This window comes from Cricetulus griseus (assembly GCF_003668045.3).
Source record: "Cricetulus griseus strain 17A/GY chromosome 1 unlocalized genomic scaffold, alternate assembly CriGri-PICRH-1.0 chr1_1, whole genome shotgun sequence".
Taxonomy (NCBI): domain Eukaryota; kingdom Metazoa; phylum Chordata; class Mammalia; order Rodentia; family Cricetidae; genus Cricetulus; species Cricetulus griseus.
In genome coordinates, this window is record NW_023276807.1 from 148,085,816 (window position 1) to 148,111,771 (window position 25,956).

General features: G+C 35.9%; 1 long non-coding RNA gene across 1 annotated transcript in view; it reads right to left on the bottom strand.

The window, feature by feature from the left end:
• Nucleotides 1-248: 248 nt before the first annotated feature.
• LOC107977384 overlaps nt 249-25,956 on the bottom strand; it is a 74,071-nt gene continuing 48,363 nt past the window's right edge. Inside the window, exons 2-4 of the long non-coding RNA XR_003480227.2 lie at nt 10,170-10,288; nt 4,905-4,991; nt 249-315 (exon numbers count right to left, since the gene is read on the bottom strand). This is a non-coding gene — a long non-coding RNA (uncharacterized LOC107977384). The remainder of the gene's footprint in view (nt 316-4,904; nt 4,992-10,169; nt 10,289-25,956) is intronic.

Below are 25,956 nucleotides of genomic sequence, written 5' to 3' on the forward strand. Positions count from 1 at the left end.
ATACCTTTATGTGAAATGGGCTCCCAAAGTCTATCCCTATGTTAGGGATAACTATTGATCTGCTACAAGAGGCCCCTTAGATTTCTAAGGCCTCCTCACTGACACGCACACTCATGTTGTCTGAATCAGTTCCATGCTGGTTTCCCAGTGATCAGTCTTGGGGCAAGGAGCTCCCCCTTTTTCAGGTCAGCTGTTTCTGTGGGTTTCACCAGCCTGGTCTTGACTCCTTTGCTCATCACTCCTTCTCTGCAACTGGATTCCAGTGTTTAGCTGTGGGTATCTGCTTCTACTTCCATCAGCTGCTGAATGAAGACTCTAGGATGGCATATAAGTTAGTCATGAATGGGAATCAGTCTACCACAAGATGCAGCAATTCCCCTCTTAGGCAGATACCCCAAAGATGCATACTGATACAACAAGGGCATCTGTTCAACTATGTTCATAGCAGCATTATTTGTTATAGCCAGAACCTAGAAGCAACCTAAATGCCCCTCAACTGAAGAATGGATACAGAAAATGTGGTACATTTACACAATGGAGTACTACTCAGTGGGGATACAAAACAAAAACAATGGAATTTTGAGATTTGCAGGTAAATGGATGGAACTAGAAGAAACCATTCTGAGCGAGGTAACCCAGTCACAAAAAGACAAACATGGTATGCACTCACCCATATATAGATATTACACAAAGAACAAAGGATTACCAGCCCACAACCACATCACCAGAGAAGCTAGGAAACAAGGAGGGCTCTAAAATAGACATACATGGTCTCCCAGAGAAAGGGAAAGGGACAAGATCTCCTGAGCAAATTGGGAGCCTGGGGGGGGGGAGGGAGAGGAAGCCAGGAGAATGAGAAGGGGAGAAGAGGAAGGGTGAGGAGGACATAAGGGAGCAGGAAGGTTGTGTAGGGGAAAGAATAGAGGAGAGCACAATAAGGGATACCATCAGAGAGGGAGCCAGTACAGTTTTAAAGAAAAATCAGGCACTAGGGAAATGTCCAGAGATCTACAAGGATGACACCAAGTAACCATGTAAGCAACAGTGGAGAATCTACCTTAAATGACCTCCACCGAATGTATTTATTCAAGTCTTCTTTTGTTGTCATCACAGAGACTGGCATAAACCTCAGTCAATTCCTGCTGAAAGAATGGGTATCTACAGAGAGACTTCATCCAACCAGTGTCTAGCTGTTTACATTCTTACTATTGTTTTGGTTTTGTTTGTTTCTGTATTCTATAACAGAAAAGGAAGTTCTAGTTTTCTTTGTTCTTGAGGAGAGTCTAAGGTGGTGCATACTGAAGGACTGTCTTGCACAAGTATTCAATATGCTAAGTGGCTCAACTGCCTTCCAGTTTTCATATCCATTCTTTTCAAAGTCATTATTGCTATCACATTTGCCTTTCCACCTTCCAAGTGTTTCTTTCCTCCTTTCATTCTAATCCTTTATCCAAAAGTTTTATTTAGACAGGAACATGAGTGCTGAGGAAATGTGTTACTCCTTCCTCTGGTCTCTCTGAGTAAATCTAGGGAGCTAAGATAATAGCTCAGCTTTAAAGTGCCTGCCTTGTAAACACAAGGATAAAATAAACACACACGCACACAAAAACCCAAAACCTTACCATTGAGGCATATGCTTATATGGCCACTGTGTGGAGGCAGACTCAGGCATCTGGCACTAGGCGACTAACCATCATATCGTATTAGTGAGTTTTAAGTCAATGAGAAAACAGGCCAATAAGCAAAAAAATAAATTATTTAATAAAGTTAATGTAGGCAGTCTGCCAAACCACCTCCAAGACTGTATTCTGATCCATACCTCTCCACATAGTTGTCTTCTGATCTACACACACACACACACACACACACACACACACACACACACACACACACACACACACACACACACACACACGCGTGTGCACACACATCCACACACACTTTTACATGTCAGTTTTTTTCACTTCTGGGGTGTAGAAGATGCTGTGACATCTATTCTGTCTTAAAAGATGAACTGTATTTGCTAATTCTAATTGGAATAGTTGCATCTGTTGCCATCTGATGAAAATTTGAAGTGGTCAAAAGGACTATTGATGCACAAGCTCAAATTACAAGAAGTTTTCAATACTATTTCACATTTGTTTAATGTGTGATGTATGCCCCATTCTTGAAAGCACTTTCTACAAATTAGTATTTCGGGGCTGTACCCTAGCCATCTGCAGTATGTGCAACTGTTTTCTCATTTAACAGATTAGAATACAGAGGCATGAGACATTAAGTAACTTTCTTGAGGTCACAGAACTAGTAATTTATAAAGCAAAGATGCACAGTCAAGTACTTTAGATTCAAACCACCTCTCTTCAATAACGGCTGCAACACTTTCCTAATATTATTTGACATTATCCACTCACTTGCAGTTAACTAGAACTATATTGGATTTGAAATCTGAAGATCTGGGTTCTGCCATCACCAAATCTAAGATGACCTTGAAATTTTGTTGTTTTCTGTAATACTGCACCCTCCTGGAGTTTGAAAGAGGCTCTTGGTATAATGGTAAAGGAATAGTGCAATGGATGAGGGATATGTTTAATATAATTAGATAGAGAATTGAGATGAACTACAAACTTTTTCATTCCACAAATGGACTAGTAATTTTAAATGTCTTCATGGTCATCTCCGTAAAACTGAAAAACTCCTCTGCTCTTTGGAATAATCTTATACTTATGTTTCCTTATCTAGAGTCATTTTTTTGTTACTTAAAACCATCTTAAAAGTAGATTGAGTATTATGATTCTTTTTTATGAAGTTTAGAAAGCAGTCTCAATAACAAAGAATGATTTTCACAGGTGTATGACCCTTCCAGTCACAGGTGTATCAGTGTCAAAAATTTAAAATAATTCAGAATTCATTAATTTTGTGACATATAATGTAAAAAACAAAGCCAGGTGTTGCTGGCGCATGCCATTAGTCCCAATATTTGAGATGCAGAGACAGACGTATCTCTGTGAGTTTGAGGTCAGCATAGTCTACAGAGCTAGTTCCAGGACAGCCATGGCTATACAAGTAAACCATATTAGTTGAATAAATTATTCATCAACCCCTGAAAATGTAACTATGAGCCAGTTCATAGGATATTCACTCAATAAACTCCTAAAGATATATTTTTTGCAATAATGGATTTATGTTTCCTTTATTTTCTTTAAAATAGGAATAGCTATATTTAATTCCTTTGGATGACAAAACTGTCAGATCCCTCTGGATACTCACTGTCTGCAGTGCACCAGTGTGCACATGGACAATTGGCAGCAGCTTGTCTTTGCTGCAGTGTCTGCTTATTGTTCCACATGCCTCATCACAATTCATCTCCAGCTAACCTGATCCAAGTCAATCTAGTCGTTCTCATCTTCCTGTCTGTGTGGAGCTAGTAGTCATGACAACCTAGTGTCCCTTGGAGTCTACCCATGTTATCCCAGTATCCTTCAGGGCCTAGTACCCATATCAGCTTAGTGCCCTTCAGAATATAGTACCTATGTCAGCTTAGTGGCTGACTAGTCAGAGTCTAGTACCTATGTCAGCTTACTATCCCTCAGGGTCTAGTATCCATGTCAATTTAGTGTTCTTCATAATCTAGTACCCATGTCATCTTTGTGTCTCTCTGGGTCCAATACTTGTGTCAACCTCTTGTTTCCCATGGCCTACTACCCACATCAACCTAGAAACCCTAAGAGAGTGTGTATAGTCCTCATATTCATGTGGGTCTAGCATCCATGAAGGCCTGTTCAAAAAGAATTATTATTATTATTTGGTTTTTCGAGATAGGGTTTCTCTGTGTAGCTTTGGAGCCTATCCTGGCACTGGCTCTGGAGACCAGGCTGGCCTTGAACTCACAGAGATCCTCCTGCCCCTGCCTCCGGAGTGTTGGGATTAAAGGTGTGTGCCACCATCGCCCAGCAACACAAAGAATTAGAGTGATTAAGATCTCTGAAACAACTATGAAGCTTTTTGCAACCATTTTTCTTTATCTTTTTGACTTCTGTGTTTTAACTATAAAGGAGGAATGGTAATTGAATTTAACTCATAAAATTTTGAGTGTTAAATATCCAAATAATATCTGTCAGTGACTATAATTTGCAACAGTCATATTTTGATACAAAAGAAGCATTGTTGAGTGAACTTCAACTGCCCAGGGAAACATTGCTAGTATTACAATTATTCCTTGTACAAAACTTCTCATACAGTAAATGTTCTGCAATCTTATAGGCCTTGGTGTCTGAATCAGTTGTTGCTGACTTTTTCATCTATACTGAAGAGGGCTGCTCTCATGTGTTCTACTATTAGTTCATTTTTTTTTTTGTCTGAAGTAAGACTATTCACCTCTCTGGAAGACCATGGAATTCCTTGCCTTATCTCACAACTATTAAAATCGACAACAGCACCATGTCAGCACTGAGTGATTCTTGAAAATGGAGTGAAATGTTAAATGCTATTTATAACTACATTCATATTGAAATTAGCACTACAATCTTGATATTAAATTTTTCTTGTCTAAATACTTTCTGTATCCTACACAACTTACAAGTTCCGACAAGAATTGAATTCACTGCAAAATCATGAGAAAAACAGTTTAGGTTTTCTGCCATAAACTCATACTAGGATATTTAATTTTTAGGTACATTCTATGAAAAACTTTAAATCCATACTATCTACTCAATTTTGATTTTTTTGTATATCAAAATATACAATAGACTATAATCAAGCAATGTTTGTTAAAATTCCTTAGGAATGTTGCTGAACAAAGCCTGGTTAACATGTATTTCATAACACCAAAATCACAGCTAATAGGAAATATGAGGCCAAGAAAAAGTTGAGTAACAGTTTTGGGGAAAGGTTAGAAAAATAAGTACCTGGAACTGGAGAGATGTCTCAGCAGTTAAGAACAGTCAGCTCTTGCAGAGACCTTGAGGTTGACTTCCAGCATCCACATCAGGCAGCTGTATATGAAAAATCTCACACATAAGGATATGTTATATCTGGCAACATGCCCTCTGAATGCACATATCCACACATGGACTTTTAACTTAAAAGAATACATTTTTAAAGCAGAAAAATAAGTATCTTAGAGACAGTTTGAACTCCTTCCATATTTGAAGAATTAATTCAACATTTAAGAGAATCATTTTTTGGTAGTGCATACCAGTTTTTAAATTGTTAATTTTCCCTGCTACTGCTTCTAATTTTGTTACAGTTCTTGGCTTACTGTATTAAAATCTTTTTTTAAGAGAATAACTATTTGTGAGAACATTTTATCTAATGAAAATAACTATGGGTGTCTATTTCTGCTTTGAACAGCAACTGGATGAAGACTCTCCTTCCTTTCCTGCCCCTGGGCTCAAATTTGGCCAGGAGTTCTTGTCCCCATCCCCTTCTTCGAGTTACTATGCAGTCTTCTCTTGGGGTCCTCCTTGTTTCCTAGCTCCTCTGGCAGTGTGGAATGTAAGTTAGAGATCCTTTGCTCTATGTCTAAAAATAAAAAAAATGAGTGAGTACATACCAGTTTATCTTTTTGTGATTGGGTTACCTCACTCAGGATTGTTTCTTCTACTTCCATCCATTTGCCTGTGAATTTCAAGATTTCATTGTTCTTTTCCGCTGAATAGTACTCCATTGTGTAAATATACAACATTTTCTCTATCCACTCTTCAGTTAAGGGGCATCTAGATTGTTTCCAGGTTCTGGCTATTACAAATAATGCTGCTATGAACATAGTTGAACATATGTCCTTATTGTATGAGTATGTATTTTGGGGGATATATGCCCAAGAGAGGGATTGCTGGGTCTTGAGGTAGACTGATTCCCATTTTCCTGAGAAAACACCATAGTGATTTCCAAAGTGGTTGTACAAGTTTGCACTCCCACCAGCAATGGAGGAGAGTTCCTGTTTCTCCACATCCTCTCCAGCATAGATTGTCATTGGTGTTATTGATTTTAGCCATTCTGACAGGAGTAAGATGGTATCTCACTGTGGTTTTGAGTTGAATTTCCCTGATGGTTAAGGATGTTGAGCACTTTCTCAAGTGTCTTTCAGCCATTTTTAATTTCTCTGTTGAGAATTCTCTATTAGGTCTGCATTCCATCTTTTAATTTCATTGTTTGGTGTTTTGGTGGCTAGCTTCTTGAGTTCATTGTGTATTTTGGTGATCAGCCCTCTGTCAGATTTGGGGTTGATGAAGGTCTTTTCCCATTCCAAAATGTGGGCTGGCATTTTGTCTTGCTGACAGTGTCCTCTGCTTTAAGAAACTTCTCAGTTTCAGGACGTCCTATTTATAAATTGCTGATCTCAATGTTTGAGCTACTGATGTTATGTTCAGAAAATGGTGTCCTGTACCAATTTGTTCAAAGGTGCCACCTACCTTCTCTTCTAGGAGGTTCAGTGAGGCTGAATTTATGTTGAGGTCTTTGATCCATTTGGATTTAAGTTTAGTGCATGATGATAGATATGGATCAATCTGCAATCTTCTACATGTCCAAATCCAGTTATGCCAGCATCATTTGTTGAAGATGCTTTCTTTTTTCCATTGTGTAAATTTAGTTATGGTGTCTCAGGGCCATGCTGCCACAGGAGACTGCAGTGTCATAGGGGACCATATCAATCTGAGTGGCCTACGCTGCCACTTGGAGTCATGGTGACAAACAGTCCAAGGCTGCTGCTGATAATCATGTCTGGGTCTGTGGTCCTACCACAGCAGGGATCTGTAATGATATCTGTTAGCCCATAATGCCACCAAAGGCCAGACAGATGCCCAAGGTCTAGTTCACAACCTATGATGATAAGATGTCTTAGGAGTGCGCTTCCTCCAGGTCCATTCTGATTTGAGCGCCAACACTGTCACCTGATGTCATGCTGTTGTTGGGAACAGAGCTGGTGTTTGGCATTTTGGTCCTACCACAGCCAGGGATAGTATAGTTGTTTGTAGCTACTGATATCATCTTAGGCCATACCAATGTCAGGGGCCTGGGATGCTGCCTGGGGACATGTTGGGACCCTAGGGCCATGCTACCAAAGGGGCCATATGTTCCAGGTAGGCTGTGCTACCACCTGGGTCCATGGCTGTGCAGAGACCGGGTTCTGGGTTTTGGTCAATAGTTTCTGTTACTATTAAGGTCTCTGCAGATGCCCAGGGTCTGATCAACCACCTGAGAACGATGCCAGCATAGCTATACTGACCCGGGTAGCTGGTGCTGCCACCCAGGCAATGGTGACATTCAGGCCTGAGACTCTGCAAGGACAACATCCTGGTTCATGGTTCTGTTACAGCTGGGATCTGCATAGAAGTCCATGGTCCCAGGTTGGACAAGGGGAATAGGTGACAGTTGTGTAGCTTGGTCTGTTTATGGGGCTACTAGCAGTGGGATCAAGATCTGTCCCTGGTTCATGAGCTGACTTTTTGTAACCTGTTCCTTACTCTGGGATGCCCTGCTCAGCCTTGCTGCAGTGGGGAGGAGCTTGGTCTTGCCAGTTGATATACCATGCTTTGCTGACTCCCCTGGGAGGCCTGCCTCTTTCTGAGTAGTAGATGTGGGTGAAGGTAAAAAGGAGGTGGGGGAGGGAATGGGAGTAGAGGAGGGAGGGGAAACTGTGGTTGGTGTGTAAAAAAATTAAAATTTAATAAAAAAGAAAAAGAAATCAGGTGTCCAATATAAAGAAATTTACATAGAAAAAAAGAAAATAACCTGGTCCTTCTCATGTTGTTTTTTTTTTTAAAGATTTCATCTTCGATTATATGCCTATTTTCTGACACTTTAGATATGGTCTCTAAAATATTGTGATTAGTAAAAAGAGATGAAACATAATAACAGAATTTAAAATGATTACCCTGGTATTTGATGCCAAATATGGGTTTCTGGAATTATGGGATTTCATGTAGGAAATATTTTCTGTACACAACACAACTAGAAAGTTTTGTTTTGCCTACACCATGCATCGAGACTTCTTCAGATTCCTTAGTCCTTAACCTTCATGTCTTGGTGTTTCTTTATGTTAACTAGTTTTAGAGATGTGCTATTGCTCAATGTTGGCCCAAGTCTAGCAAAATCGTATTGAGTTACAGTGACTGATGTAGGTCATATGTCTTCATGCAGCTCATTGCTTTTTAATCTTCTCTAGTGACAGTCTAGTGCTGGTCTAGAGATCAGTAGCAATGACAAGACTAAAAGAAAGTTCTGGTTGGGGGCTGGAGTTGGTATTTCTATAGATGATTTATTATTTCTCCTACATATGCATCAGCTCTACTAATTAGCTTATTCTTTAGTTTATGATCAATACAAGGCAGGGCAATTGTGAAACACAATAACTTTATCAAAGCTACATAACAAACAATGAAGGTGAAGAACAGAGTTAAAAATATAAAACTAAAAGCTGGAATTTATTTAAATTTTAGGATGTGTTACATTATATTTGAGCATATTACATATACTAAATTATTATACATAAAGTAGCATTGTTCTCAAATTTCTATAAAGTAGCACTCAACCATTTATAACCTGGGGAGAAAAAGGAAAAGAAAAATATGATGTATTAGGTTACATGTTAGCCAAAAGCCCTGGCTTAGTGAAGACATACAAAATGATGGAGTGTCTAGGGGGAAATGTTTTAAAAGATACTTTCAAAGGGAATAAAAAAGAAAAAAAAGCAAGTTGTGTCTGAATGTGAAAATTTATTTTGATAATTAAAGAATTTAGATATCCCTAGATTAAATGCTACATGTGGTCAATGGATGCTGAAAAGGGTAAAAGCAAATATACCCTGGGGCAAACTCTTTCATAGGTTGTTCAATCTCAAGTGGTTTTATGGATACACGAGCACTGGCGAAAAGCTAAATAGTTTATACATTCAAATGTGTATATATTTATATATATGTATGCAGATACATGTATTCATTTGTATACACACTTATCGATAATAAAGAAAAGATCATGAACTGTGAGGGCATAGGAAAACATGGAGGGGAGAGGGAAGTGAAGAAGTGCTGTGGATATAACTGTTCATGTATGAATTTAAAAAAAAAGTTTTTTAAAAGGTGGAGACAAGTTTTTGAAAATTCCAAATATCGAGGTGCTATTTTGGAATTCTGAGGAGTAATTTAGTGGAAACTGCACTTGATGCTTCAGAATTGTCTTTTGTGTATCAGCAACTTTTAAAATCACAGTGTTTACATTTAAAATGAAGAATTAAAACTTTTGAATCCATATGCTACTATACAACATGTATTACTGATTTATAGTTTCTTGTGTGGACTTGTTATATCTGCATGTTTGAGTTTTGTTGCTCATGGTCATGATGAAAAGTCGATATTATATTCCTCATTATATGGCTTTCCACTGTATTTTCTCAGATATGGTCTTTCAATCAACAGGTACCTCAGCACATGGAAAGACCTGCTGATCAGCAAGCCTCTGGGATCATCCTGTCTCTGCCTCCTAGTGCCGAGACTACAGATACACAGAACACAATGCCTGGCATTTTACATGGGTTTCAAATGTCTGAACTCTGGTCTTCACGTTTGCCCACTGATTCATCTCTCCAGCCTATGTTACTTATTTTTAAAGCAAAGAATTTAGAAAGTATTGGCAAACACTACTAGTTGCTCAACATAATTGAAGTAACTATTAAAATTTAAAGATACTAGTATAAAGGCAAAACTAACTGCTTTCAGGAAGCCATATTCAGTATAATTAGACAAATTTTCAAAAGGTGCAAGAACTTATACTCTATATAGTCCACCAAGAAGACAAGAGAATCTAGCTAGACTATCAGCACTACATATCTATTTTTGAAGGTAAGGGAGGAAAAAGATGCGTACTCACTTATGAAGTAAGTGTCTGGTGGAATTATCTGATTGCTATCTCTTATTGATGTATTTCTCTTTGGTTTACTGAATTGACATACACCTTCAGCTGTAGGATAGGCTGCAGAAATACTTGGGAAAGAGGCTTTGTCTTTCTGGTACTGTTGCATTCACACCTTGATGCTTGTGTAAGTGTCTGGTTTTGCAGACATGGAAAACAGCAGGGCCCAGAAAGTCAGTTGCTTTCCTGGCATGTGAGTCAGTTTCTTACTGCAATTATTTAATTCCATAGACAATGAACTTATAAATGAAAAGTTTTATTACCTCATGATTTTAATAATTCCATTCTTGAGTTTAAGTGACCCCGTAGCTGTATTCCTTAAATGGGGGTGTCATGTGACAAGAGAAAGTTACAGCTCGAAAAGCAGAACTCCTTATTTCATCTGCCACAGGAGAAAAATGAGAAAGACAAGCTAAGGTCAAGGTCCCATAATGAAATCGGAGGGCCCAGCCAAATGACTAAAGGACTTCTCTTAGGTTCCATTACAAAGATTTCTCAACCTGACACTATTACCATCTCATGACCATGCCTTTAACAAATGTGGGGCACATATCTAAACAGTAGCTCCTTTTTGATGCAGAATAAATGGGGTGGGGTAGGGAGAGGTGTTCTCACAGACACAGATTTCTAGAAATTTCTAGGTGAATTAGGTCTAGAAAATTCTAATATTATATCATTACAACTGTGGCAGAAATTTCAAGGCATTTTCTTCTGTTATAACAAATCTTAATTATGGTCAAAGCATTGAGAATCCAGCCCTGGAAATGGGGAAGTAGAGAGGGAATTCAACATTTGGTGTTCTTATTGCACTTTAGAGTAGTGACTAGTGTGTGTGTGTGTGTGTGTGTGTGTGTGTGTGTGTGTGTGAGTGAGTATGCTTACCATTCATTACATTATTATCTACAATATACTATTCTATACAATCTTGTTAGCTAATTCTTATAATAGCAATCATTCCTGGATATTATTTTAATATAAGCAAAATAAAAGATTTATGTATCAGTCAATCTATTATCTATCATTTGTCTATTGTCTATCATCTAACATTTCTGAGTCTATCCTCCATCATCTATCTATCATCTATCTATCTGTCTGTCTATCTATCTGTCTATCTATCATCTACCTATACAATTTTTCCTTTATCCTTTCATAGGGAGTGCTTAAGTTGTTCCTACAGCTTCCTATTGTGAATAATTTCATAATAGAGATATCTTTTGACACATTGGTATTTTTTATTTCATTAGGACACAAGTCAATAAATAGAGGAATGTTTCTCAGCCTTCTTAATGCTCTGACCCTTTAATACAGTTCTTCATAATGTGATGACCCTGAACCACAAAATTTTTTTGTTACTAGTTCCTAATTGCAATTTTGATACTGTTATTAATCATAACATATTAATTACAGCCCAGCCACAGTTTCTCCTCTCTCCTCCTCTTCTGGTTCCCCCTCCCAGGCCTCTCTGTTGTCAGCCCCCAATCCATTCCTCCTTCATTTTTCTTTAGGAAAGGGCAGTACACCCATGAATATCAACAAAACATGGCACATCAAGTTGCAGTTAAGACTAAACATCTCCCCAGTAAGAGGAGCAGGGTCCCAAAAGCATATAAATGAGTCAGAGGTAGCCCCTTTTACCACTGTTAGGAGTTCCAAAAGAAGACCAAGCTATACAACTGGAACATATATGTAGACGGCCTACATATATGTAGGTCAGTCCCATTCAGACTCCCTGGTTGTTGGTTCAGACTCTGTGAGCCCCTATGTACCCAGGTTAGTTGATTCTCTGAGGTTTCTTCTGATGTCCTTGAGCCCTTCGAATCCTACAATCATTTCTCCTCTCTTCTGCAGTATTCCTGAACTCTGCCTAATATTTGGCAGGCTGTAACATGAAAAACAACACAAAACAAAACAAACAAACAAACAAACAAAAAAACCAGAGACTTGTATTGGAGTTCAAGCTTCAAGCCAAAGATCAGAAAAGCAATGCAGTGGGCCACTAGCTCTCATTCTACCTCAGAGTGAGGTAGAATGGCTCCACAAGCTCTCACCATGACTCTCCTCAGCATGGCTGGAGAATCCAGACTTCAATGTCTTCCTATCCTCAATGTGGCTGGAGAATGAATGTCTCCTATCCTCAATGTGGCTGAAGGATAAATTCCTGATACTGAGCCTTTGTTCCTGTCTTATATATCTTCCTAATGCTGGGATTAAAGCTGTATGATCCCTGGTGCTGAGATCCTCTTTGTGTGAGCTATTTCTCTTTAGGACTGGGTTAATCTTATGTAGATCTGGATGTCCTTGGACTCATTGAGATCCATCTACCTCTTAATCCTGAGTCAAAGGATGTAAGGTGTGTATTATTACCTCCTAGTTTTCAGCTGCTGGTGTTAAAAGTGTGTATCACCACTGCCTGATCTCTATAGCATGAGGCTTACTTTACTTTTTTAATCCCCAGGCAAGCTTTAATATATCATAAATAATATATCACTACAGCTGTGTTCTGCATTTGTTTCTATCAGTTGCTGGATGACAACTCTCTGATGACAATTGGATAGGCAAAAGCTCTACTTTTAGTTTTCTGAGAAACTTCCATTCTTTTTTCCATAATGCTAAAATACGAATACATTCCTTGGAAAAATAGATCAGAGTTCCCTTTTCATAAGTTCATTGTTATCTTTTGTTACTTGTTACCATTTTGGCAGTGATAATTTTTTATAGTTGTGAGATTATATCTTGCTGTGGGTTTTGATGATGAATATTGATGATAAATATAATTTTAAGTACCTCTTAATCAATTGCACTATTTTGAGAATTACTATGTTTTCTAATTTTTACCTAGTTCTTTTCTTTGTGATTGGCTTGCATGATATATAATATATATATATATATATATATATATGTATATACATATATATATATATATATATATTCAGTTTTATTATATGATGATATTTTGTCTTATAAAGTTCATATTTATTTTGCACTAACTCTCCTGATCACATTATTGTAAAATGAAACACAAACATGTACATGTGTAACTGTAATAAAATACTTAGTTTGAATTCACTGTTACCTGACAGCCACATGCTTTCCCTTTAATCTAATACCAGAAAAGGTCAACTGTAACATGCTTCTGGTGTCTATATCAGTGGTTCTCAACTTTTGTATCTCAACCCTTTTGGGGATATATGTTAGATATCCTGCATATCAGATATTTACATTGTAGTTCATAACAGTAGTCAGATTGCAGTTATGAAGTAGCTATAAAATAATTTTATGGTTGGGGGTCACCATAACATGAGAAACTACCTTGTCGTACCATTAGGAAGGTTGAGAACTACGGGTCTATATTATGTTTTTAGTAATCTTTATGAAGAACAATATCAAATTACAGCTTTCCTGTTTACTGTGCCATTTTGAACCACAATATTTTGCATGTATGTATTTTGTGATTTCAACTAATATACTATAAAATGTTTTATAAGCTTCAATTTAAATTCTTTTCCTTATTGAGTAATTTCAATCTAATGAACTATATTATATATTGGAAATTAATAGGAAAGAATTGAACGTAAGCAGTGAATTTTTGTTGAGTGTAGACAAGTTGTGAGAGGAAGGCCTAACTTCAAATATTTATTTTTGTTTGTACATAGTTGCACAAAGTGTCCACATGGGTTTTATTAGTAAAAGTGAGATAAAATTGGTTATGTGCATCCTTATGGATTACCTTCAGGTATTTATGCCATGATATTCTCTGGAGGGCTTTATGCTTCTCCAAACCAAGTGACCATTAGCATAATAGGATCAAGTATGTAGAGATTAAAAATAAAATCCAGAAAGTATTTACGTATCCAGAAACAGAGGCTTTTATCAGATATTAGGTTAAAAGTGCTCACTCCACAAGACACAATTTGATTGTAACATACTATCCAGATAAGCCAGAGAAATCAGATTCCCAATAAGCATTTGTGTTTATGGGAAAAACAAGAGACAAATATTTTAAATTCTCTTCATTTTAATACATAAAATGATGATAAAATTACCTTGTAATTTTATAAAATAAGGCTGATAACCCATTTTCCTTGATGAAGAAATTTACCTTACGCCTTTCATTTCTTGCCTCCAATATTTTACATATACATTCTAGTTAGAAATCAAGAATTTCTGATGTTAAAACTCATCTCTGTGTGTTTCGTTATTTAAGCAAAATTTTAAATCTATCTCTGCCTTCCATGGACAAAGTTGACAGTTATTTTTACAATGTATCATTATTCACTCTCCAAATTTAGGAATAGATACTGTAATCAGAGGTTTTTGGTGATCAATTTATATTGGTTTATAAGCATTTAAAGACAAATGTATCAAATGAATTTTTGTCATAACCAACTCATTTTTCTTGTACAAACACTGCTTTTATTGCATGCTATTTTTCTTGCATCAGACAAAAAGACATAAGTAATTCACCATTCATTGCCATTACTTTTCTGTGTTAATAATATTGGAAATAAAATAATCATTAGACTTCAGTTTCAATTTCTTTCTTTTTCTCAAAAAAATACAAAATTGAGTTGCCTTGGTATTCAGAATGTTTCTGATTATAATTTGCATATTTTAGTAGTTTTACATTTTCATTAGACATTTTTTAAAACTCCCCTTTTACATTTTCAAATGCCAACATACAATTTTAAATTCAAGAAACATTTATAGGTGACCAAAATATGATATACTTTATATATCTGCAGTAGTGATTAAGATATAATCTCCATCCTTGCAGAAAGTACACATAAAATTTAGTGTATTTTCATCATTTTATTTTGTTCAATACTTTTCAAACATCAGTTGCTTACATGAATTATGCTTTTAAATTACGAGGCACTAAAAATTTCTAAACTCTTTTAAGTTGAAGGCATTGAAAAAATAGATTCTACTTTCTCTGACATAGTCATATGGCATTTTCCTTTCCCAGATGGTAATATTAAAGTTATTTTTAGTGTAAATTACCATACTCTTATTTTTCAGATGTGCCTTGCTTAGTTGGATTTCAAATCTACCAAAATATTCAGTAGAATACACAGGATTAGTGCTTTTCTCAGCCCTTCCAAATTCTTTAGTTATTGCATGCATAGTAATAACCACCTTGAAGTGGCTCATTCAGTGGTGCCAGCTGCTAGGGTCATGTCCTAAATACAGCTTAAACAGCAGGCTCCAATCTGATGAAACCTGACCGGAAATAGTGAAGCAAACAGAAGCTCAGCAGTCTCTTGTAGTTAAGATTCAGAAAGCACACAGAGCTCAAAGCACCTCTTCTGCTTTGACATTATCTATAGGTCCAATCCTCAATATGCTGATTCTATCATAATACAGAAAATTGGTTAATTCCCTCTGGAAATTAGCAATAAAAATGTCTCTCCTTGAATTGCTCTTGCTTCTTCCCTTGATGAGTTGATGCTATCTTTCCTTTACCTGAGGATAAAAGAAATGTTTCAAAGCAAAGCATGTGCAGTTAGAGAACATCTGTGCACTTTTCTGTTTTTAAAGTTATTACAGGAGGGCTGATGTGTGCAAGAAAATTGTGATGGGTGTTTCCATTTCTAATGAGAATATTCTTAAAGAATTTACAATTTCACAACCTTTTTTGAGTAATTCCTTTTAGACATTTGTTTTCATAGTCACATATGGAATTTGTTGCTGTAACTTAGATACACTTCTTAAGTTGAGGACACTGATATTTTTTAATATTGAAAATGATTATCTCCTTTTAGTGTATTATTTTTCATATATACACAAAGGCATGCATATTCTAACACAAAATGCTGGTATGATAGAAAATCACATATTGAGTAATTTTTTTGTGAACACAAATTTATCATCTCCTGATTCTAGGAAAAAAAGAGATCTAAGATCAAGTGATGGCTGGTCTTGCACGGACCATGCTGCTGTGTGATTTAATGAAAGAAATGGTGAAAAGATGGTTAGAAGCCGGGCGCTGGTGGCGCATGCCTTTAATCCTAGCACTCGGGAGGCAGAGGCAGGCAGATCTCTGTGAGTTCGAAACCAGCCTGGTCTACCAGAGCTAGTTCCAGGACAGCCTCCAAAGCCACAGAGAAACCCTGACTCAAAAAACCAAAAAAAAAAAAAAAAAAAAACCAACCAAACAAACAAAAAACTTCTTTTGGCCGGGTGTTGGTTGCACATGCCTTTAATCCCAGCACTCGGGTTAGAGAGTACCACCTCTAGCCCTTTCCTGTTTAGAATAATTCATTTGAAGGTGGGAGTCTTCATGATCTAAACATCAACCATAACATCCACAGGTAACAGTACTGTTGAGGATGAAATGTAAATGCCTACTCTTTTGAAATTGAAGCATACCTACATAAAGTAACACTATACTACCATGATTTTATAAACCACAAGTTAATTATATTGTGATATTATACTATAGTTTCTCTTCAGATCATATATTGTTATATCAATGTAATTACTTTAAAACTCACATTATCTTAGAGGTATACATAAAGATCTCTATATTCTGATAATTCTTAGAAGGACAGTTTTGAACTGCCTACATTATGGGCTTGTCAACTCTAGATAGTAACTCCAGCCTTTACAAATGTGCTCAGATAATGTCAGCTAAAAGTGCCACATTGTATGTAATTAATGTGACCTTTCAGACTGTGATTAAATCAACCTTGGGATGCATGTTGATGATTATTTCTATTTAAAGGAATAGTGAGATATCATTCACGTAAAATTGTTTTGTGGTATAAAGATTCCTTACATTTCTGGATTATAATATAGCATGAATACTTTTCTTATTAAAGGATTTAACTAAAAATATTTTGTTTTTTCTTTATTCCATGCCTTCAGTTCTTTCTGGTCTTTATTCTGCAACCATAAGGAGAGTTACATTTTCAACTGCTTTGTTCACAATGCCCAACAAAGCCTCACCATCATCTAATTTAGATTTGAGCTAAGTGAATGCCTTTGATTAACATAATGATACTTATCTAGTTACTATTTACAGATCATTTAGCAAGGATCCCTTATCTGTTCTCCAGCATACCCTGTAGCTTATATGCAAATTTAAAGGGGACAAGTATATATATTTTTAAACATGAAGGTTTGATCTGACCAAATATGATTTGCCTGCTCCCTTCACTGATATGAAGCCATTTCCTACTCTTGGATGTCACTCGGAGCTCAGAGTTGGTATCTTTGCACTACTTGGGACCCAATTTAATTCTTGCTGAACAATCTTTCCCATCTCTGTTCTCCATGGTTTTCAATTAGAAACTTACAACCATGGGGTAGAGGAAATCGAGTTTTCACTGAGAGACTTGAGCAGGAATTTTAGTTACTGCCACCAATTCAGACAGGGTTCACTGAGGACAGTTTTACCTCACTGCATTAAATATTACCTTCTGAAACCACTTCAGTGAAGAAGCACATTAAATCTCTGCATCGGCTAATGAAGTCTCCATTTCACTCTCCTTTATCATAATTGTGGTGGGAACCAATGTTCAGGAAGTGCTGTGTTTATTTCTGAGTCATCATTCCGAAGACTGAGATGAAGTTTCAGATAAATAAAACAAAATTCCCCTGTTTATGCTACTACTGCTACGATAATAATCCTCAACCATCAACAATCACTTTTTCTATTACCCACACATTTCCAATTAAGTAAATCTTTTGTTCTATGAGATAGGATTTTCTTTTGCTTTATAGATGAGAAAACAGGTTTAAAAGTTGTATAGTCTGGCAAATATCACTCAGATAAAAAATGACAGAGCTCACATTCAGGTATAGACATACAGGCTTCCAAATTTAATAGTCTTACACTATCTATCTATCTATCTATCTATCTATCTATCTATCTATCTATCTATCTATCTACCTACTTGTCTATTTGATCTATCTACCTAACTACCTACCTACCTATATACCTATCTACCTGTCTGTCCATCATCTAATGTATTACTGATAATTAAACCCAAGGTATTGTTCATGTCATGCCAATATATACTATGGAACTGTATCTCCAGCTGTATAATTATTGGTTTGTTGGTTGATTTCCTTATTTCCTCTTATTTGTGATAGTGGTATCAAATCAGTACTTTGTGCATGGAATGTGAAGAATACTTACTTTATCACTGAGCTCCAGCCTAGCCCCTAAGCTTGTTATTTAGCTACATGTTTGAACTTGAGGCAAATAGTATGGATAAGTTTCACTCATTGGCTTGCTGACTTTGAGAGAGACCTCATTAGTTAGCACTCTTCTTTTAGACTGTCAGTTGGTTCAGGGGGACTGGTGGGAAAAAATTTTCTGTCTGCATAGTTCATAGAGTTAACTCAGTGAAGATTTGTCCTTAGAGATGATAATTTTGGTATTACTAATATGACAATATCAAACAATTTTAATGTAAATGTGGAATAACAGAGAGAGTTGTTAGAGAGAACATGGAAAATGTGTGTGAGAAGACATTTAAAGTATTTTTCATGTAGAAATTTTTAATTGATTTGAATTTTGAAGTTTGAAATCCACAACATTGTAACATGTTGCTGCATATTTAAGTAAATACTTAAATATAAGAATCAATTTATCATGAGACCCTTGGAATCTAGTCAGTATATGTTTAGTGTTCTATGTGTAATTTCCTTAAATAATGAGACCCAGCACTGTATATTGCTAAAAAATGATATTTATAATTAGGTGTACTTGTTTTAAAATATGTATCTAAATTTTTAAACATTGCATCCTTCCACGTGTATCTTCATTTTTATACTCAAATAGAAAACATTGTTTTTTTCTTTTTAAGTAAAATAATTAAAAAAAACTTGAAATTTCATTTTCACTAAGAAACCTATGTTTATCTACCCATAAATGGCCTTTTTTGCAGACGTGAGTAGTTTTCAAAATTTTTATCCAGTGAAAGTATTTGTCTCTATGCCCCATATCTGTGTTTTTTAAAAGGAAGACACAATTTTAAAGCAGAACCTTAAAAATAACTTTCAAGAAAATAAAATAATAGTGATCATTTTCCCTAAATAACACAAATTTCCTGAGTAACTAAGGTCTGTGGATAAAACTTCCCTAATGCAAAAAGTATATGAAGTGTTGTTATAAATGCCACACAATATCCTCTCAAAAACTTTTTAATTAAAATGTTGGGTATTTTTAATTTCAATTTTATTTAGACTATTTGAATCTACAGCTTACTTATTTGACTCTCCATGTTACCAGTGTTTTATAAAATTAATATTAACTCTCTAATAATTTATGATTATCTTTTCTCTAACTCTACCCTTTATGATAATTTCATGTTTGCCTTCCTTATATAGTCATTCAAATATTCTGCTTAGAAATACTTTATTCTGGCTCATGACTTTAGTCCCAGCACTTGGGAGGCAGAGGCAGGAAGGTCTCAAGTGAGTTTGACGCCATCCTGTTCTACAAAGTGAGTTTCAGTACAGACACGACTGTTACATAGACAAACCCCGACTTGAAAAACCAAAAACAAGGAAGAAAAGAAAAGTAGTGTGTTCTGGCATAATTCTATATACTGTTGTATTTCAGTCTCATTTTTATTCTAAATATTATGTTCCTGGATTTAGTAAACATCACTGACCAACTTATAGAAGCCATATAATTTAAGGTCAGTTTCTTAAATTTAATTTGTTTCTTTGAGTTTTGTAATGGTTTCTATGGCATATAAATATGTGTTTTCACTTTGGTTTTCCTAATGTGGGTAAAGTCTCCAAACAGGAGGTTTTGACACAGTAGAACATGCTGTGCCTTATATGGGTCAGGTATGCATGGTATACAAAATGATTCATACTTCCCCACTGAAAGTACATTGTATTACTTGGATATTTATTGTCTGATATTTTGCTGATGTAAGAAAGCCTCTGATGCAATACTTCTATTGAAAATATCAATACTGATACCTCAGTAGTTACTGAATATTTTTTTCCATTTGGTTCTTTGGCTTTCACCTTTGTTGGAGAAGTTTTTTGAACATAGCTATTTGAATTTTATTATAATCAAATATTAATGATTTTCTTTACAATGTTCTCATTGCTTTAAGATAGAATAAAACTCTTTTCAGTCAAATAATTATATTAGTAACACATTTTGTAATTCCTATGCAATACATTGTTTCATTTGTGATGATATACAATACATAATTTGATTTGAGAGTTTAACCAATATGATCAAATAGAAAACTGATTGGGTGTCATCTGGGATATCTTCTTAGCTATAAATTAAATTTAACAATAAGAATCTGTCATAGAAAACATTGTAATGCTTTTTCTGGCCTGCTTCACTATACTACATTTAATTATCCAGGAGATAAAACAATTGTAGCCTAACTTTGATTATTTTCTTAGCTATTTTTAAATTTAGATTTACTTTTTTATGTGTGTGAATATTTGCTCTGCCTGTTTTTATGTACAACATGCATGTGTGATGGCCAATGTCATTAAAGGACATCAAATATCCTGACCTGTAATTATGGATTATTGTGAACCACCATGTATGTGCCAGGAACAGAATCTAGATCCTATGCAAGAACATGTGCCCTTATCTACTAATCAATCTATGCCAGCTTTTCTTATCTATTCTTAAATATAACCTTACATCAAAGAAAGAATCTGTCATTTCAGGACTCTGGGAGATAGTCATCATTTATCTAAGGAGGTTGCTCTGAGTGATTAAGAAGGATGGAGCAGTCATGAATGATTAGAAAAACACTTCAGAGGGCAATTCAGGTGTGTCCCTGTGATCAAAGAAAGGGATGGAAGGTTTCTAAAGGAATAGTATCACAGTGTAGTCTAGAAAAGGCATGAACAAATCAACAGGGGCTCTCAGAGAAAAGATTGTACACTTGTATACGTAATTATTTTTTTTTTTTGTGGCCTAGAATGGCCCTAATCCCGTATCTGTACTCAGCATTTGGCAAGGAGCAGTCCTGGAAGTTCTCTGAATTAAGCATGAAGAGCAGTGCTTTACAAAGTAGCCGATTTGGTTATTCAATCTGTCATTTAACTGCATTCCCAGCTAAGTTTCACTCTTGAAGAAATGTGGAACTGTTTGAATTTCTATAGCTGCACCAGCATCCTTCAGAAATTTCTTTAACTATCATTGCCTAAAGTAATGACAGTCTTGCACATGTGATTCTCTGCTACCTTTTCCTTCTGAATACATATTACCCTTAATGTATATACAATACCAATCTTCTGTATCTGTGTCATTTTTACTCTCTTGGATATGGTTTTCATGTTGCACCAGCCACAAACACATTTAATATCTCAAATTCAGTTCACTTTTCCCATAAGTATGTTAATACTCTAAAGTCAAGAAGTGACTAAAATAATGATAAAATGACAAAATTGAAATTGCCACATCTCTGAAGCTTCTATTGCAACTAAGCACTATTTTTTATATTCTTGCACTCTCTTTCATCTTTGTCTTCAAGTTTTCTTGAAGGAATAAGGCACATTCATTCTTTCAGTTATTTCTACTTTTTATTGTTTGCTTGACTCTAATCATTTTTCTTATTGTCCCTACTATTCCCTTAAATCTTAATTTCTTGAAATTATTTTTGACATTGATATATTTTCTACTTTTTCTTTATTTTCCTGCTTTCACTGTTCTTTTTAATTTGTCAACTTTAATCCCTCACATTTTCTAAGTATCTATTTCTTATACATATTGTTTTACCCATTTCTTTATGTATTTATATGAAAACATTGAAATATATATGCTTACAAATTGTTTTCTTTCTAAACTTATTTTTATTCTCTTTTTTTAAAGTTATTTTTACATTATACTTGGATTGCACTAACCCCATTAACAGAAACCTCTTGAACAAGTAGTAAAGCTTTTGAATGTATGATTTAGGTAATTTTGGTGTAAATAGAGTGAGACAGATTAACACCCAGCTAAATGGTGCTGAAATTGGAGTACCATGGACTCAAGAGCAGCCTAGATTAATTTGAGATAGGAAGTCAATTATATTTTACCATAACAGATTAGAACTAAGTATATGCATGCAAATACATCTGTATCTTTAGTAAATGGAGTTATATTTAAATTATGTTATTACTGACTGGAGAGTCAGCTTAATGGTACAGCACTTTCCTAGCAATCTCTAGTCCCTAGGTTAGACCATCTGTTTTGAAGAAAAAGAAAAACCACAAAATTATAAAAGACATACACATACATACAAAATAACTAAATTCCTTCCTCTAAAATATTTTAAAATACTGGATATGGTATTGGATCCCACAGCAGAAATGGCACTGATCTAACTTGATTATGTGCTGGAAACTCAGCAGACTAATTTCCTGTTTTTTTTCTTCATATTTTGCACTTTGTTCACACTCTAACATCCAGAATCATCTATTTCTTGTCCAGGGAATGACTTATGATGCATTTTAATTTGAGTTTCCATGTAACAGAATAGAGTTGTCTCCGTATTTCCAGTATTTCCACCATGCTTAGGTACAGCTAAGGGGAGAGACTCCTAGGGAAAACCCAAGCGTACAGACACTGTGTCTGTGTGAAGGTAGGGCACTTTATAGGACATACTGGTCCACATGTGCATCATTGTGCTTTCCTATCACATGGCACCATGTGATTAGTTCCTGAGTTTACATTAGCTACAAATAGCTTGATTATCCTCTCCTGTAACTGCTGAACATGGTATTTCAGGACTGCGGGAGTGCTATCCCAGAAAGTCCTCAAAGCTACAAAGTAAAACTGATCCATAAAATATGAATGTTAATTTTCTTCACAGCAATTAACTTAATAGGGTTATAACTTAAAATGCATATGAGGCAAAAGTACCAATCAATGTTAATAAATATTTTATCTCAATGCACCATACATAAAGAAATGTAAACACATCCAAAGTGTAGAGCTTGATGAGCTATCAGCAGCTAAAATATCCAGCATGTCTCAGAACTCTCACAGATCCCTTTGTTCTTTATTCCACAAAAGCAGAGTACTTTATTTCTCAAACCATGGCTTAGTATTGTCTTTGTGGCATTTTCCTTACCTGGAATGAGAAAGTTTGTATTTGTTTGTGATCGGGGTTTTTCTTGCAATATGAAGTGCATGCAAGTCATTAAATATAAACATACTGGAATGTATCACTTAAAAATAAGTATATGTTCTAAGACTCACATTGTTAAGTGTTTTTGTCTTTCACAGATATGGAGGGAATAGGTCAATCACTTCACATAGTTTCCAGGAACCATACTTTCATATGGCTAAGGCAATTTTTGAAACTGCTGCTGGTATAATGTTGAATACAGTTTAAAAATATAAATATTTGTGGTTTCTGCAGCACGTGCTTGGGGACACCTGATGCTGGGCGGGGGGGTCTGCTCACAGGATCCGAACTTGGCAGGAGCTAACACACCCAGGGACTGGCAAGCCCCTGGTAAGAGTCCTGCCTCCATCCACCAACCCAGGTAGGCCAGGGGCTGTTTCCAGTTCGGTTCTCCCGCCCTGCTCCAGGACACCTGATGCTGGGGGTGTGCTCGGGGGATATGAACTCAGTTGCAGCCAACACACCCAGAGACTGACAAGGCCCCAATAAAAGTCCCACCTCCTTCCAAGAGAAGAGGACAGACATCAGAGTATTGGAACTGTTCGCCTCTACCAGAAGGGATCCTTGATTCCATACCCACTAGGAGAGTAAGAGACTCCTGCTACACCCACCGGAAGAAAGGATGGGAGAGACAATATAAAAGCACATTCTACAACAGAAAAACAATATGACATCACCAGAGACTAGGGACCATACACCAGCAAGACCTGAACATCACAATGCAGATGAAGCAGAAGAGAAAGACTTTAAAAACATCTTCATGAATATGTTAGAGGGCCTCAAAGAGGATATGAGAAAATCCCTGAAAGAAATGGAAGATAAAACAAACCAAAAAAAAAAAAAAAAGGTATCAACAAATCTTTCAAGGAAACAGTTCAAGACCTAAAAACTGAAATGGGGACAATAAAGAAATTACAATCTGAGGGAATGCTGGAAATAGAAAACCTGGGTAAATGATCAGGAACTACAGATGCAAGCATAACCTACAGAATACAAGAGATGGAAGAGAGAATCACAGGAGTTGAAGATACACTAGTAGAAATAGACACATCAACCAAAGAAAATCTTAAGACCAACAAATCCCTAACAAAAAAATATCCAGGAAATATGGGATACTGTGAAAAGATCAAACCTAAAAATAATAGGCATAGAAGAAGGTGAAGAAATCCAACTCAAACATGCAGAAAACATATTCAACAAAATCATACAAGAAAAATTTCCCAACCTAAAGAAAGACATGCAAATGAAAGTACAAGAAGCCTACAAAACACCAAGTAAACTGGACCAAAAAAAAAAAAGGTTGCCATATAATAATCAAACCCCCAAACATACAAAATAAAGAGAAAATATTAAGAGCAGCAAAGGAAAAATGTCAAGTAAGATATAAAGGCAAACCTATTAGAATTACACCTGACTTTTTGATGGAAACCCTGAAAGCCAGAAGGTCCTTGATAGATAGATATTCTACCTATACTAGGAGACCATAGATGCCCGCCCAGACTACTATACCCAGCAAAACTTTCAATCAATATAGATGAAGAAAACAAGATATTCCATGACAAAACCAGATTCAAACAATATATATCCACCAATCCAGCCACAGAGAAAGTTCTCAAAGGAAAACTGCAACCCAAGGAAGTTAACTACAACCAGAAAAAATTTAGGCAATAGAAATCCCACTTTACCAACAGCCAAAAGAAAAAAAGAATGGAAACTCACACATAGTTTCACCACCTGTACCAAATCAAAAACAAACAAGAATGAACAATCAATGGTCATTAATATCTCTCAATATTAATGGTCTTAACTCGACTATAGAAACAGCTTAGCAGAATGTATACGAAGATAGAATTCATCCTTCTCCTAAATACAAGAAACACAACTCAACTTCAAAGAGAGATGGTACCTAAGAATTAAAGGATGGAAAAAGATATACTAATCAAATGATCCAAGAAACAAACAGGGGTAGCAATCCTAATATCCAACAAATTGGACTTTAAACTAAAATCAATCAAAAGAGGTGAAGAAAGACACTTCCTACTCATCACAGGATTAATCCATCAGGATGAAGTCTCAATTCTGAACATTTATGCCCCCAAGACAAAGGCATTCTTGTTTGTAATAGAAACACTACTAAAAATTAATCATAGATAAAACTGCACACATTTATAGTGGGAGACTTCAACACCCCACTCTCACCAATGGACAGGAACACAAGACAGAAACTAAAAGAAACAAAGGAACTAATAGAAGGTATGGCCCAATTGGGCTTAACAGACATCTATAGAGCATTCCATCCAAATACAAAACAATATACATTCTTCTCAGTGCCACATAGAACATTCTCTAAAATGGACCACATACTTGGCAACATAGCAAACCTCAACAGGTACAAAAAAAATTAAAATAATCCCCTGAATCAGACCACCATTCGTAAAGTTAGGATTCCACAATAACACAAATTGAAGAAAACCTACAAACTAATGGAAATTAAGTAACGCCCAATTGCACAATTCCTGGGTTGAAGAAGTAATAAAAAAATAAATTAAAGATTTCCTAGAATTCAATGAGAATGAACATACCCAAACTTATGGCACACTTTGCAAGCAGGGCTAAGAGCAAAGTTCATAGCACTAAGTGCCCACATGAAGAAACTGGAGAATAGTCACACTAGAGAATTAACAACACAACTGAAAGCTCTAAAACACAAAGAAGCCAAGAAAACATCAGAGAAATAATCCACCATGATCAAGTAGGCTTCATCCCAGGTATACAAGGCTGTTTGAACATGGGAAAATCCATCAAAGTAGTCCACCAAAAAGACTGAGGGAAAAAAATAAAACGCATGATCATCTCACTAGATGCCAAAAAAACTTGATAAAATCCAACACCCCTTCATGGTAAACATCTTGTAGTGTTCAGGGATAACAGG